Source organism: Camellia sinensis, chromosome 2 (assembly GCF_055761805.1).
Source record: "Camellia sinensis isolate YWXY chromosome 2, ASM5576180v1, whole genome shotgun sequence".
NCBI lineage: Eukaryota > Viridiplantae > Streptophyta > Magnoliopsida > Ericales > Theaceae > Camellia > Camellia sinensis.
This window is the reverse complement of record NC_138962.1, coordinates 125,546,263-125,560,419: the sequence shown is the minus strand read 5'-3', so window position 1 is coordinate 125,560,419 and position 14,157 is coordinate 125,546,263.

Below are 14,157 nucleotides of genomic sequence, written 5' to 3'. Positions count from 1 at the left end.
TCTATATTGTGAAAAGTAAAGAGGGAGTGTGTACCTCAGAGGCACCGTAAGATAAATGTGACTCCGGCTCGCGTAGTAGGAGGTCCTTTGGAGCACCTCACGCAAATCTCCTAAACTAGCGAATACCATCAGGAGGCAACATGTGCACGTCAAGATACGTCATCGGGTCAAAAGGCCAAATGTCGAGCGGCAAAGGCTCGAACTCGAGATCTACCTCCATCCCTGGAGGAGCCCCACCATGTGGAACATCATCCGCCATCTTGAGAAGAGTGAGAAAATGGTCGAAGGTATGGAAAATGGGCAAGAATGCCAAAAGTCAACAAAAAGTCAACCTCGAGGGGTGAAAAATGGAAGAAAATGTTGAAGTGCGGAAGAGGGCACGAAGATCAAGGGTAACTCGGGGGAAACAAACCCCAAGTGATGGAAATCAAGAATGAGGCACCAAAAACACTTTTCAATCGGTTCAAAGTGTTTGAAATCTCAAGGGTTTCGCGAATCAAATGTTTGTGGGACACTTGAAAGTGTGTATGAAGCGTGGATCGAAGGAGGAAATTGGCCTAGAGCACAAGGGAGGAAGTTTTGGTCTTGAGGAAGTGAAAGAATAGGGTTCGGAACCCTATACTTAAAGACCCGTGGCAAAATGTCAAAACTGCCCCGAATCTGTCATTTTTGGCCGATTGTCCAAATTGTTGGCTGATAGAGTTTTTTTGTAATGCCCCCAAAGTGCGTATAGAAAGTTATCCTTATTTAATTAGGGGTTAATGTGCTTGCCATTGGAATTGAAGAATTATCCGTTGGATTATGCCTTTGAAACTAGATTGGTGACCTTTACCAAGCAACCTGAAAATTTTCCCTCCGCTCGAGCGGAATAGTTGGCGCTCGAGCGTAATTTTGGGGTTCCCAGCAAATTTTGCAGGCGGCTTGAGATTCTGCGACTTGTGATTTCCCTCTCGAGCGGGGGATTAGACGCTCGAGCGGACTACCTTGTTGGTCTGCGCGCTCGAGCGCAAGGTTGGGCGCTCAAGCAGGTCTCCAAGTTGAGTTGTATTTCTGAGGCACGTAGGTTCGTTTTGGACATTTTTATTAGTGTATTTAGAACCTCCTTATCTTATGTTGGAGTATTGATTGAGATGATAATATGATGGTAAAGTAAGATTGGATCAAAAATTTTAATTTGACTAATTCGTTTACGACCAACCGTCACTCTTTTGCCCTTTTCTTGTTCCACACTTGGAATTTGGATGTGAGGTTAGAACCATTGGAAAGCTTATTCTCGAGGCTTCAATTTGGGCATAAGAACAACCTAAAACGGAGTCCGGATGGGGGAGTTATACCTGTTTGAAGTTTCGAAATCTGTGCTGGGAGCAGGTCCGCTCGAGCGGGAATTGGGACGCTCGAGCGGGAATAGCAGGTTTTTCGGGACAGCAGCTTTAAAAACGGGATTTTGGATCATTTCTCACATTTTTCTTCTTCCCTCTTCCTTCCTCTTTGCCTAAGTCCGAAACCCTAGCCCCAAATCCTTGAATTCCTTTACTTTGCTCACGATCCACCATGGTTTTTGGCATCAAGGATAGAGAACAAGGGAGGATCGATGTTTTTACCCGATTAGAACTTGGATTTGTGAAGGCTTCTTCTCAAGCTCACTTCTTTGCTTGATTATTGAGGTAAGGGTTTGAATACTCTTCATTTGAAGATGTTGGGAGTTAATTAATGGGTTAAAATTGTGAATTATGAGTCCTAGGTGTATACTCAATGGAAAAGTTGGAATAAAAAGTGTTGGGTTAATAAGTTTGATTATTTCTTGAAATCTCCATATATTCTTGAAACCCTAGGTTGATTAAAGATGATAACTAAAGATTTAACCCAAATTGAAAGTAGAATAATGAAATTGAGGTATTGAATCATGTATATGCAAATTTAATTGGAATTTGGTGATACTTGGAAATTATGTTTAAAATTGCGAATGAACTTTGTTATGAGCACGGTGAATCATGTCTTAATGAGAAAGGAGATTGGGGGGAAGGGTTTCTTGATGATGTGGATGATGTAAACTTGGCTACGGAATATTGAATTGAGTCTTAGCAATTTAATTTGAATTATGTGGAATTATATTTGGTAGTATTGAGTTGAATAATGCTAAATAGTGTGGATTATCTTGGATAGTGATAATTATGTGGGGTTATGTCGATTATGTCGAATTGTATTAAATGCTGTTGAATTGAATTGTGTAGGGTTATTTGCAGGGACGGACCTAGCATCTAAACACTGTGAGTAGTAGTACGCTTTACCACCGCTAATGCTTGTCATTAGTATTCTGTTAATTTCGTTACTTATGTATGTAAATGATTCAAAGAAGATAAATGTCATATGTATGTAAATGATTCAAGGAAGATAAATGTCATATGTATATAAATGGTTCAAGGAAGATAAATGTTATATGTTTATGTAAATGATTCAAGGAAGGTACATAAGTAAGAGAAAGAATGAAACAACCCTTCTATGATTCTGGAATTTTGTAAGACTCTGAATAAGTTTGCTATGATAATGTTTGGGCTAAATGCCAATAAGTTTAATGCCAATACATGTAAGAGCTAAAGGCCAACAACTCTAAATAATCAAGAAATGCTCTAGTTATGATATGTTACGTTATGACTTAATGAATGTTCACAAGTTTATGTATGCTCTAAGCTCAAGTCTGTTACAAGATTACGAATGTTATAAGTCAAGAATGTTACAAGTTAATATATGTGACAAGTTCAAGTATGCACAAGTTTAAGTAAGTTTATAAGTTCAAGTATATACAAGTTTAATATGTTATAAGTTCAAGTATGTTATAAGTTCATGTATGCTACGAGTCCAAGTATGCTATAAGTCTATGTATGTTACAAGTCCAAATATGTTACAAGTATACGCCTGTTACAAGTTCACGCGTGTTGTAAATTCAAGTATATTTCAAGTATGGTCTAAGTATGATTTCAGGTAAATTACAAGTTCAAGTATGTTTCAAGTATGGTTTCAAGTATATTACAAGTTCAAGGATGTTTCAGGTATGTTTCATGTATATGTTACAAGTTTAAGTATGCTTCATGCCATTTTCAAGGGCTTTAATGCCAACATGTTTACAAGGGCTTCATGCCATTTTCAAGGGCTTTAATGCCAACATGTTTACAAGGGCTTTATGCCATTACAAGTTATGAGGCTTTATGCCATTACAAGTTACACGGGCTTTATGCCATTACAAGTTACAAGGGCTTTTTGCCATTACAAGTTACAAGGGCTTTTTGCCATTACAAGTTATGAGGCTTTATGCCATTACAAGTTACAAGGGCTTTATGCCATTGCAAGTTATGAGGCTTTATGCCATTACAAGTTACAAGGGCTTTATGCCATTACAAGTTATGAGGCTTTATGCCACTACAAGTTATGAGGCTTTATGCCATTACAAGTTAAAAGGGCTTTATGCCATTACAAGTTATGAGGCTTTTATGCCATTGCAAGTTACAAGGGCTTTATGCCATTACAAGTTATGAGGCTTTTATGCCATCACAAGTTACAAGGGCCTCGTGCCACACGTTTCAAGGGCCTCGTGCCACCATGTTTCAAAGGCTTTATAGCCATTATGTTTATGTTGCAGGATTGGGCCTAAGGCCATATGAAATGAGAACAGGAACAGATTAACTACATGATCTTCGCATTTACTTATGCATTGTTATGTACTATGTTTAAATTGTGCATTTATGTATCATACTATTCACTGAGCCCGGCTCACCCTCTGTTATGTCTGTTTCTGTAGGTCACCAAACAGGCGGTCAGTCCTAGCCAAGACGTTGCTTTCTTTTTGTCAACCTCCATATGTCCAGGCACTGTTTAAGTCATTTAATTTCTTAAGTTGTCAAGATGTTGGTTTGCTTATGAGTGTCCATCTAAAGTGGTTGTATATACCTTTCATGTTTGTTTTTGTATATGCCCAACTTTAGGGCTGGAACTGTAAATGTGTATGTACATACTCTGGGATATAGTTGAGACTTTATTTATCCGGTATAATGCATGTGATGAATGAGATCCTGGCATGTAGGAGTAGCTCAATGGAGTTTAATTGTTCTTTATTATTTATCTATTTATTTTTTTTTGTGCTTCCGATAAGGCCCCGTATGTTAAATTACCAGGTTACATGTCCGTCTCTAAAGAGGTCATGCCCAAACTTTTAGGGGCGGGTTTGGGGCGTGACAGGTGGTATCAGAGCACGAGTTGCTATCTCACACACGACTCCATTGAGCTTTACGATGTCTAGAAAAGACTTAGGCATCATGCATGACATCTTTCGTGCACATGAAAGGAAGTGATAGCAACGATTATGGTATATGTGATGACGCTAACCATAATGGTTATTATTCATGTCTGTTATCCTTGTATATTGTGTGTAATTGCTATGCAGAACATGATAAGACCTGCAGATGGGATTAAATTAATGAAGCTGCGCGCAGCGGAAGTGTGGTGAAGATTCGAACTGGTCGGTAAGATGATTGATATGTAAAGATTAAATAAATAAATATATATATATATATTACTAGTTGTTAGGCATTTGTGAGAAAGGATGACGATAAGTGACTTGGTGAATTGATTAAACTCTAACCATGGAATATTTCTAAGAACAAAGGAAATACTATATGTGATAAAGGTAGAATTACCATGACACTGTTTGGATTTGTGGTTTTGAGAAAGTAGAGGTTATGCATATAATGACCTCCTTTAGTGAGTGTAATTTGTTTATGGAAACCTGTAAGCTAAATGTGCACTTTGAAATCTGAAATTTAATGCTACCATTTGTAATCTATGGAAACCTGTAAGCTAAATGTGCACTTTGAAATCTGAAATTTAATGCTACCATTTGTAATCTATTTTGTTACGTGTGAATTATAATCTGTAATCCATATTTTTCTACATGATATGTATAAGAACATCAAAGGTTAAGGTTTATGCAATTGTAGTGTTTTGACTTGACTAATGAAGAAGTACAAACATGTTGAGTTTTGGGAAGATGAAATAATGAGAGACATTAGAATTATGGTAGTTGACAACTCTTGGAATAGAATATTTGATGGTTGATAGCAAGCATGGAACTAGTAGTCACGAGTTAGCATGTTGGCGTTGCTACCTGGAATATTGCTAAACGCAAGTATTATGATTGTGCTCACCTAATGTTCGATGGACTTTTGCCCTTGTCCGGTTTATTTTGAGGTGTCTCCGTACTGAACCTACCATTATTAGTTAAGGAGGAGGTAGTTGTATAAGAATTAAGGCTGTTCCTTTATTGTAATTTGCAAATGAGTGGTCATTAGAATGAAACTTATGTGATCCGTATTAGTTCGAAATGTCATACTAACAATTACATTCGATATTCCTGGCAAGTATAACCTTGTATAAGTTGACCATGAACTGGACCTAAGGAATTAACGTCTTTGGTTGTTATTTTTGAACTGATAGTTGCTTATCATTTATTTAGATGAATTGCTTAAACGTGACGTATGGAATTTTTTTTATGATATAATTGTATCTTCCTTGTCGTGGCACTGTTTGGACCTATGATTTGGAAAGTTATTGTGATACGCACTTTGTGTTTTGTATAACAGTTGAATCATGTTACGTATAATTGGCTGCAAGAGAAAGTTATGTCTACAATGACCTATATAAGAAGTGAATTATTATATTTTGTTAAGTACACGACAATGACATGATATGACAAGCAATGCTTTATTTTCTGATATATTACGTTACGAATTAAGGAATGATGATTACGTTCGATATGATAAGTTTTCTGGATAATTTCCCAAGATGACTAAATATGTTACGAAACTCCGAATGTTCAAGATATGACAAGTTTTCTGAAAGAAATATTTTGCTATGTATGAATAAGTCCTTCAATTGATAACGGCCCTATGTTGAGCTCCGAGCTATACTGTCTTATTGTTCTAAGTTAACTGGGAGACTGTTCTGTCAAAGTTTACATTAGTTTAATACTGTTGGAAATTATTTCATTATCTGATGTTTTTGAAAGGTCTGCTGAGTTTCTGAGTAATATCTCTGAACAACGTACTATCTGTACTTATGAAGGATTTAAAGGACTTATGTATTACATATTCTTGGAGAATGTTTTGTCCATGCTAGGAACATTTGATTAACTATGGAACAAGAATATAATAACTCTTGGGTAAATGCATTATATGTTTGATGTCAAGACGTTGACTTTGAGATAAGCCAGTTTTAATTTTAAATTTGAGCCTATTAGAGATTTGATCTAAGCTGATAAGTCTAATTCAGATAATGAGTAAAGAGCCCCAAAGTCGTGGGTCTAATTGTTATAAGAAGCATATACCTTTGAGGAATTATGGTAATGGGAGTTCCTAGTGAACTTGCCAGGTTTGAATTATGTTTGATGATTTATGAAATGATTGAGAAATGTTATATGTCCAGGACAAAACTAAACTTGCGACAAGGTGAATCAAGTTTGGAGGACCAAACTTCTTAAGGTGGGGAGAGTGTAATGCCCCCAAAGTGCGTATAGAAAGTTATCCTTATTTAATTAGGGGTTAATGTGCTTGCCATTGGAATTGAAGAATTATCCGTTGGATTATGCCTTTGAAACTAGATTGGTGACCTTTACTAAGCAACCTGAAAATTTGCCCTCCGCTCGAGCGGAATAGTTGGCGCTCGAGCGTAATTTTGGGGTTCCCAGCAAATTTTGCAGGCGGCTTGAGATTCTGCGACTTGTGATTTCCCTCTCGAGCGGGGGATTAGACGCTCGAGCGGACTACCTTGTTGGTCTGCGCGCTCGAGCGCAAGGTTGGGCGCTCGAGCAGGTCTCCAAGTTGAGTTGTATTTCTGAGGCACGTAGGTTCGTTTTGGACATTTTTATTAGTGTATTTAGAACCTCCTTATCTTATGTTGGAGTATTGATTGAGATGATAATATGATGGTAAAGTAAGATTGGATCAAAAATTTTAATTTGACTAATTCGTTTACGACCAACCGTCACTCTTTTGCCCTTTTCTTGTTCCACACTTGGAATTTGGATGTGAGGTTAGAACCATTGGAAAGCTTATTCTCGAGGCTTCAATTTGGGCACAAGAACAACCTAAAACGGAGTCCGGATGGGGGAGTTATACCTGTTTGAAGTTTCGAAATCTGTGCTGGGAGCAGGTCCGCTCGAGCGGGAATTGGGACGCTCGAGCGGGAATAGCAGGTTTTTCGGGACAGCAGCTTTAAAAACGGGATTTTGGATCATTTCTCACATTTTTCTTCTTCCCTCTTCCTTCCTCTTTGCCTAAGTCCGAAACCCTAGCCCCAAATCCTTGAATTCCTTTACTTTGCTCACGATCCACCATGGTTTTTGGCATCAAGGATAGAGAACAAGGGAGGATCGATGTTTTTACCCGATTAGAACTTGGATTTGTGAAGGCTTCTTCTCAAGCTCACTTCTTTGCTTGATTATTGAGGTAAGGGTTTGAATACTCTTCATTTGAAGATGTTGGGAGTTAATTAATGGGTTAAAATTGTGAATTATGAGTCCTAGGTGTATACTCAATGGAAAAGTTGGAATAAAAAGTGTTGGGTTAATAAGTTTGATTATTTCTTGAAATCTCCATATATTCTTGAAACCCTAGGTTGATTAAAGATGATAACTAAATATTTAACCCAAATTGAAAGTAGAATAATGAAATTGAGGTATTGAATCATGTATATGCAAATTTAATTGGAATTTGGTGATACTTGGAAATTATGTTTAAAATTGCGAATGAACTTTGTTATGAGCACGGTGAATCATGTCTTAATGAGAAAGGAGATTGGGGGGAAGGGTTTCTTGATGATGTGGATGATGTAAACTTGGCTACGGAATATTGAATTGAGTCTTAGCAATTTAATTTGAATTATGTGGAATTATATTTGGTAGTATTGAGTTGAATAATGCTAAATAGTGTGGATTATCTTGGATAGTGATAATTATGTGGGGTTATGTCGATTATGTCGAATTGTATTAAATGCTGTTGAATTGAATTGTGTAGGGTTATTTGCAGGGACGGACCTAGCATCTAAACACTGTGAGTAGTAGTACGCTTTACCACCGCTAATGCTTGTCATTAGTATTCTGTTAATTTCGTTACTTATGTATGTAAATGATTCAAAGAAGATAAATGTCATATGTATGTAAATGATTCAAGGAAGATAAATGTCATATGTATATAAATGGTTCAAGGAAGATAAATGTTATATGTTTATGTAAATGATTCAAGGAAGGTACATAAGTAAGAGAAAGAATGAAACAACCCTTCTATGATTCTGGAATTTTGTAAGACTCTGAATAAGTTTGCTATGATAATGTTTGGGCTAAATGCCAATAAGTTTAATGCCAATACATGTAAGAGCTAAAGGCCAACAACTCTAAATAATCAAGAAATGCTCTAGTTATGATATGTTACGTTATGACTTAATGAATGTTCACAAGTTTATGTATGCTCTAAGCTCAAGTCTGTTACAAGATTACGAATGTTATAAGTCAAGAATGTTACAAGTTAATATATGTGACAAGTTCAAGTATGCACAAGTTTAAGTAAGTTTATAAGTTCAAGTATATACAAGTTTAATATGTTATAAGTTCAAGTATGTTATAAGTTCATGTATGCTACGAGTCCAAGTATGCTATAAGTCTATGTATGTTACAAGTCCAAATATGTTACAAGTATACGCCTGTTACAAGTTCACGCGTGTTGTAAATTCAAGTATATTTCAAGTATGGTCTAAGTATGATTTCAGGTAAATTACAAGTTCAAGTATGTTTCAAGTATGGTTTCAAGTATATTACAAGTTCAAGGATGTTTCAGGTATGTTTCATGTATATGTTACAAGTTTAAGTATGCTTCATGCCATTTTCAAGGGCTTTAATGCCAACATGTTTACAAGGGCTTCATGCCATTTTCAAGGGCTTTAATGCCAACATGTTTACAAGGGCTTTATGCCATTACAAGTTATGAGGCTTTATGCCATTACAAGTTACACGGGCTTTATGCCATTACAAGTTACAAGGGCTTTTTGCCATTACAAGTTACAAGGGCTTTTTGCCATTACAAGTTATGAGGCTTTATGCCATTACAAGTTACAAGGGCTTTATGCCATTGCAAGTTATGAGGCTTTATGCCATTACAAGTTACAAGGGCTTTATACCATTACAAGTTATGAGGCTTTATGCCACTACAAGTTATGAGGCTTTATGCCATTACAAGTTACAAGGGCTTTATGCCATTACAAGTTATGAGGCTTTTATGCCATTGCAAGTTACAAGGGCTTTATGCCATTACAAGTTATGAGGCTTTTATGCCATCACAAGTTACAAGGGCCTCGTGCCACACGTTTCAAGGGCCTCGTGCCACCATGTTTCAAAGGCTTTATAGCCATTATGTTTATGTTGCAGGATTGGGCCTAAGGCCATATGAAATGAGAACAGGAACAGATTAACTACATGATCTTCGCATTTACTTATGCATTGTTATGTACTATGTTTAAATTGTGCATTTATGTATCATACTATTCACTGAGCCCGGCTCACCCTCTGTTATGTCTGTTTCTGTAGGTCACCAAACAGGCGGTCAGTCCTAGCCAAGACGTTGCTTTCTTTTTGTCAACCTCCATATGTCCAGGCACTGTTTAAGTCATTTAATTTCTTAAGTTGTCAAGATGTTGGTTTGCTTATGAGTGTCCATCTAAAGTGGTTGTATATACCTTTCATGTTTGTTTTTGTATATGCCCAACTTTAGGGCTGGAACTGTAAATGTGTATGTACATACTCTGGGATATAGTTGAGACTTTATTTATCCGGTATAATACATGTGATGAATGAGATCCTGGCATGTAGGAGTAGCTCAATGGAGTTTAATTGTTCTTTATTATTTATCTATTTATTTTTTTTTGTGCTTCCGATAAGGCCCCGTATGTTAAATTACCAGGTTACATGTCCGTCTCTAAAGAGGTCATGCCCAAACTTTTAGGGGCGGGTTTGGGGCGTGACATTTTTGGTGGCCGATGAGTGGCCGATGGCTCCCTCTTATGGTCGATGGACCTCCAATGCCCTTGTTTGGGGTTGTTCTGTTGATTTGTACCCTTATCTCTCAAGAAAGTTCAAGGAAATACACCTTTGAGCTCAAGCAGTCTCCGTGGTGACCTCGAACCGTGTTTGCCGTGTGCGGCACTCGATATGCACAAAATGTATCCTTTTTCGTATCCTTTTTCATATTGATAGATTCAAAAATTATCTTTGAATGCGTGGCTTTACAGTGCTCTTATCACATTCACGAGGTTTGCAATTGTTATATGCCTCTTTCACTTTTGCATTAGACATGCATCATCGCATTTGCATAACATATGCGCGTTGTGTCAAATAGGTATTTGTGTTTACATTGCATAGAGTATGTACATTGCATGGAACATGTTTTAACCTTGCTTGCATAGAATGTGCACTTCTCACCTTGGCATGAAATACGCGTCCTAATGTTGCATGGAGCATACATCTCGCTTTACTTACATTGTTATGCACCTCTTCAGTTGCATTGTTATGCACCTCTTCACTTGCGTTGTCACGCACGTTTCACTTGCATTGTTATGCACACTTTACTCGCATTGTTATGCACACTTCACTTGCGTTGTCACGCACGTTCCACTTGCATTGTTATGCACCTCTTCACTTGCGTTGTCACGCACGTTTCACTTGCATTGTTATGCACACTTTACTCGCATTGTTATGCACACTTTACTTGCATTGTCACGCACGTTCCACTTGCACTGTTATGCAAACTTTACTCGCATTGTTATGCACACTTCATTTGTGTTGTCACGCACGTTCCACTTGCATTGTTATGCACCTCTTTAGTTGCATTGTTATGCACCTCTTCACTTGCGTTGTCACACACATTCCAGTTGCATTGTTATGCACACTTTACTCGCATTCTTATACACACTTCACTCGCGTTGTCACGCACGTTCCACTTACATTGTTATGCACCTTTTTAGTTGCATTATTATGCACCTCTTCACTTGTGTTGTCATGCACGTTCCAGTTGCATTATTTTGCACATTTCAGCTGCATTGTTATGCACCTCTTCACTTGCGTTGTCACGCACGTTCCACTTGCATTGTTATGCACATTTCAGTTGCATTGTTATGCACCCTTTCAGTTGCATTGTTATGCACACTTCGCTTGCATTGTTATGCACCCTTTCAGTTGCATTGTTATGCACACTCTACTTGCATTGTTATGCACCGTCTCACGTGCATTGTTATGCACGTTCCACTTGCATTGTTATGCACCCTTTCACTTGCATTGTTATGCACCGTTTCGCTTGCATTGTTATGCACATCTCCCATGCATTATTATGCACCTTTCCATTTGCATTGTATATGCAGACGTTTATCTTGTATTGAAATTGTATCTTGATATAACGTTGAATCTGCGTCTCTACTATATTGTACCTATCAAAGTTTCTCTTTTATGCAGGCACGATATTGCATGTACGGTTCATTTGAAGCTGGCACAACTAGACGATATGGTGTATGCGGTTCATGTCACGCCCCCAAACCGCCCCTAGTAGTTTGGTGCCGTGATGGCCAGTAATCCGAGATTACCGAAGGCCGACTTACAAAATAAATCACACACAACCGGAGTATGAAATATGGGGCTTACAAGAGCGGAAGCAAAATACACATATAAAACTGAGTAGTCCATGAGAGCCGTGCATATGTCCAATGGAATGTCATACATCAAGCATCTTTACAAGTCTTACAATTTAGATACAACAAGAATGAGATACCAAAATACATCCTGACCAAAAGGCTTCTCAAGCCGACATATGTCAAACAAACAAAAGAAAACATAAGCCGAGAAGCATAATCTTCAAGACGATGCAAAACACAAATCCAAAACATGTCGGCTATGCGCCCAAAACACATCGGCAATCACGTCTAGGCCTCAATGCCTTCTTGTTCATCACCTACATATATATAGAGAGGGTGAGCTTGGATACTCAGTGAATGATATTAGAAATAAAGGTTTTGCATGATTGATATCCAAGATTTCTTTCAAAACAATACATAGCATACTTTACAATCAAGAGGGAAATCAAGTTCATTGCCGGCCTTTCAAGTTCCTTGGATGTTATTACATCTACTTAATACAAGAGGGTGATGACATTCCCAAGACAAGAGTGCAGTTGTATTATAGTCCCCTGCAACTAAGGACTTTCAAGACAAGCTGTGCTGCGAAAGTTTATAGTCCTCTAGCACTAAGGACTGTCAAGACAAGCTGTGTTGCGAAAGTTTATAGTCCTCTAGCACTAAGGACTGTCAAGACAAGAGTGCAGTTGCATTATAGTCCCCTGCAGCTAAGGACTTTCAAGAAATGTCATCAAAACAAGATAGTGCTTGATATGCAAGTAGGGATAGTCATTCATGCTAAATCAAATACTTTTCAAGACAAGGCAAAACAAGATTTATCAAAACAAGTGTAACATAGCTTTATTAAAAATACCACTCACATCGTTTCTTCACACGTCGGGGTCGAGACAAGCCCAAGTCCTACAACACATGGCAAAGCCTATTGAATGCGCTTTCAAACAAGTCTCTCATGTGCACAAATGTTTTCGGAAAACATGCTGGGCACCAACCAGGTCTATGCCGAGGTTCCACACCTCCTTGCCGAGGTGTGTTCCCGAGGGCCACATGCAAGGAAAAGAGGTCGGGAAACTCTGGGTTTCCCTCTGTTGATGAACATGAAGAACATGAGTGTGAAAACATGAAAAATACGAATGTTTGATCATAATCTGCCATCACAAATCTGGGATTTTCGTGCTATGAGTTTGAAAACATGGACCTGGGTACCCGTACTTGAAATCCTTTCGGAAATAAACACAAAATCATGATTCTTTATGCAAGCTTTCGGATGAAAACAAGACTTTCTTGAAGAACACATGAATGCCATTTTCTCTTTCTAAAATCGAGCTTCAAAACGATGCATGGCTTACAAATCATTTTCAATCATGCAATGCAATAACATAAACATAAAGAACATCATGAGCAGATCAAGAATCTAACCTTAGAACGCGGATCTAACGGTTCGATCTCTAGGAATCAAGCTTGAAGATCTACTTCTCTCTCAAGAACTCTTCTCCCTCTTCTAGAGCTTCTCTCTCTCTACAAGGCAAGTTTATGATACCAAATGATAGTTTTCTATACCCGGTTCTGGGGTTAACCCTCTGCTGAGACACGTGGCGGCGACTGGTTGGGTTCATCCTGAAAAGGTGGCTGACAGGCCAGACAAAGCATGGTGGAAGGGTGTTCAACAAGCAAAGCGGTATGGGCTCTCTGACAGACTATGACATCGGCTAACAACAAGGCAACTAAGGTGACAATGACCTCGGCTAGGAGGGACAACACTTGACTAAGCTGTGCCACATCTTGGCCTAGATGCGCCACACCTCGGCCTAGGTCATACCACCTCCAGGACGAGATCACTTGGGTGTAAGATAACATCTCGGCTAATGTGGTCAAGGTAAGGACTGAGGTCGACAAGGGGTTTCAAGATACTAATACTAGACTAAGGATGACCTCGGCATTTGAATAACATCGGCTAGTATAACTCCGGCAAGCCGTGACCTAGGTTTCACATCAAGGAAGGAACAAGACAAGCACACTACACTTAGACAAATCACAAGGCTTCAAATCAAGACATGGATCGCATTAGCTCAAGCGAAACAAATCACAACATACACATGCAAGCTAAACAAGTCATAATCATACCGATGCTCATGAACATGATGAGGACATGAAGTGTGGGTTCCTACAGTTCATTCGGAGGAACTCCAGGTAAGATCATTTCTGCCTCTGTGAACTCTCTCTTCGGCTAAGAAACATTGGGACGTGCGCCCGATGTTCATACCACCCTTCGGTGTTTGCACCGCCCCCTTCTCCTCTCGCATGTGGTGCATTAGAACGTCTTCAGTTTTGAACACTCGGATTCTTTTTGGTGTTCATTTATTCATCTGCCACTCGCACTGTCTTGTGCAGCTTTGTAGTTGTGGTTGTGTATCACTCGCACTATTTTGTGTACCTTGTGGTTGT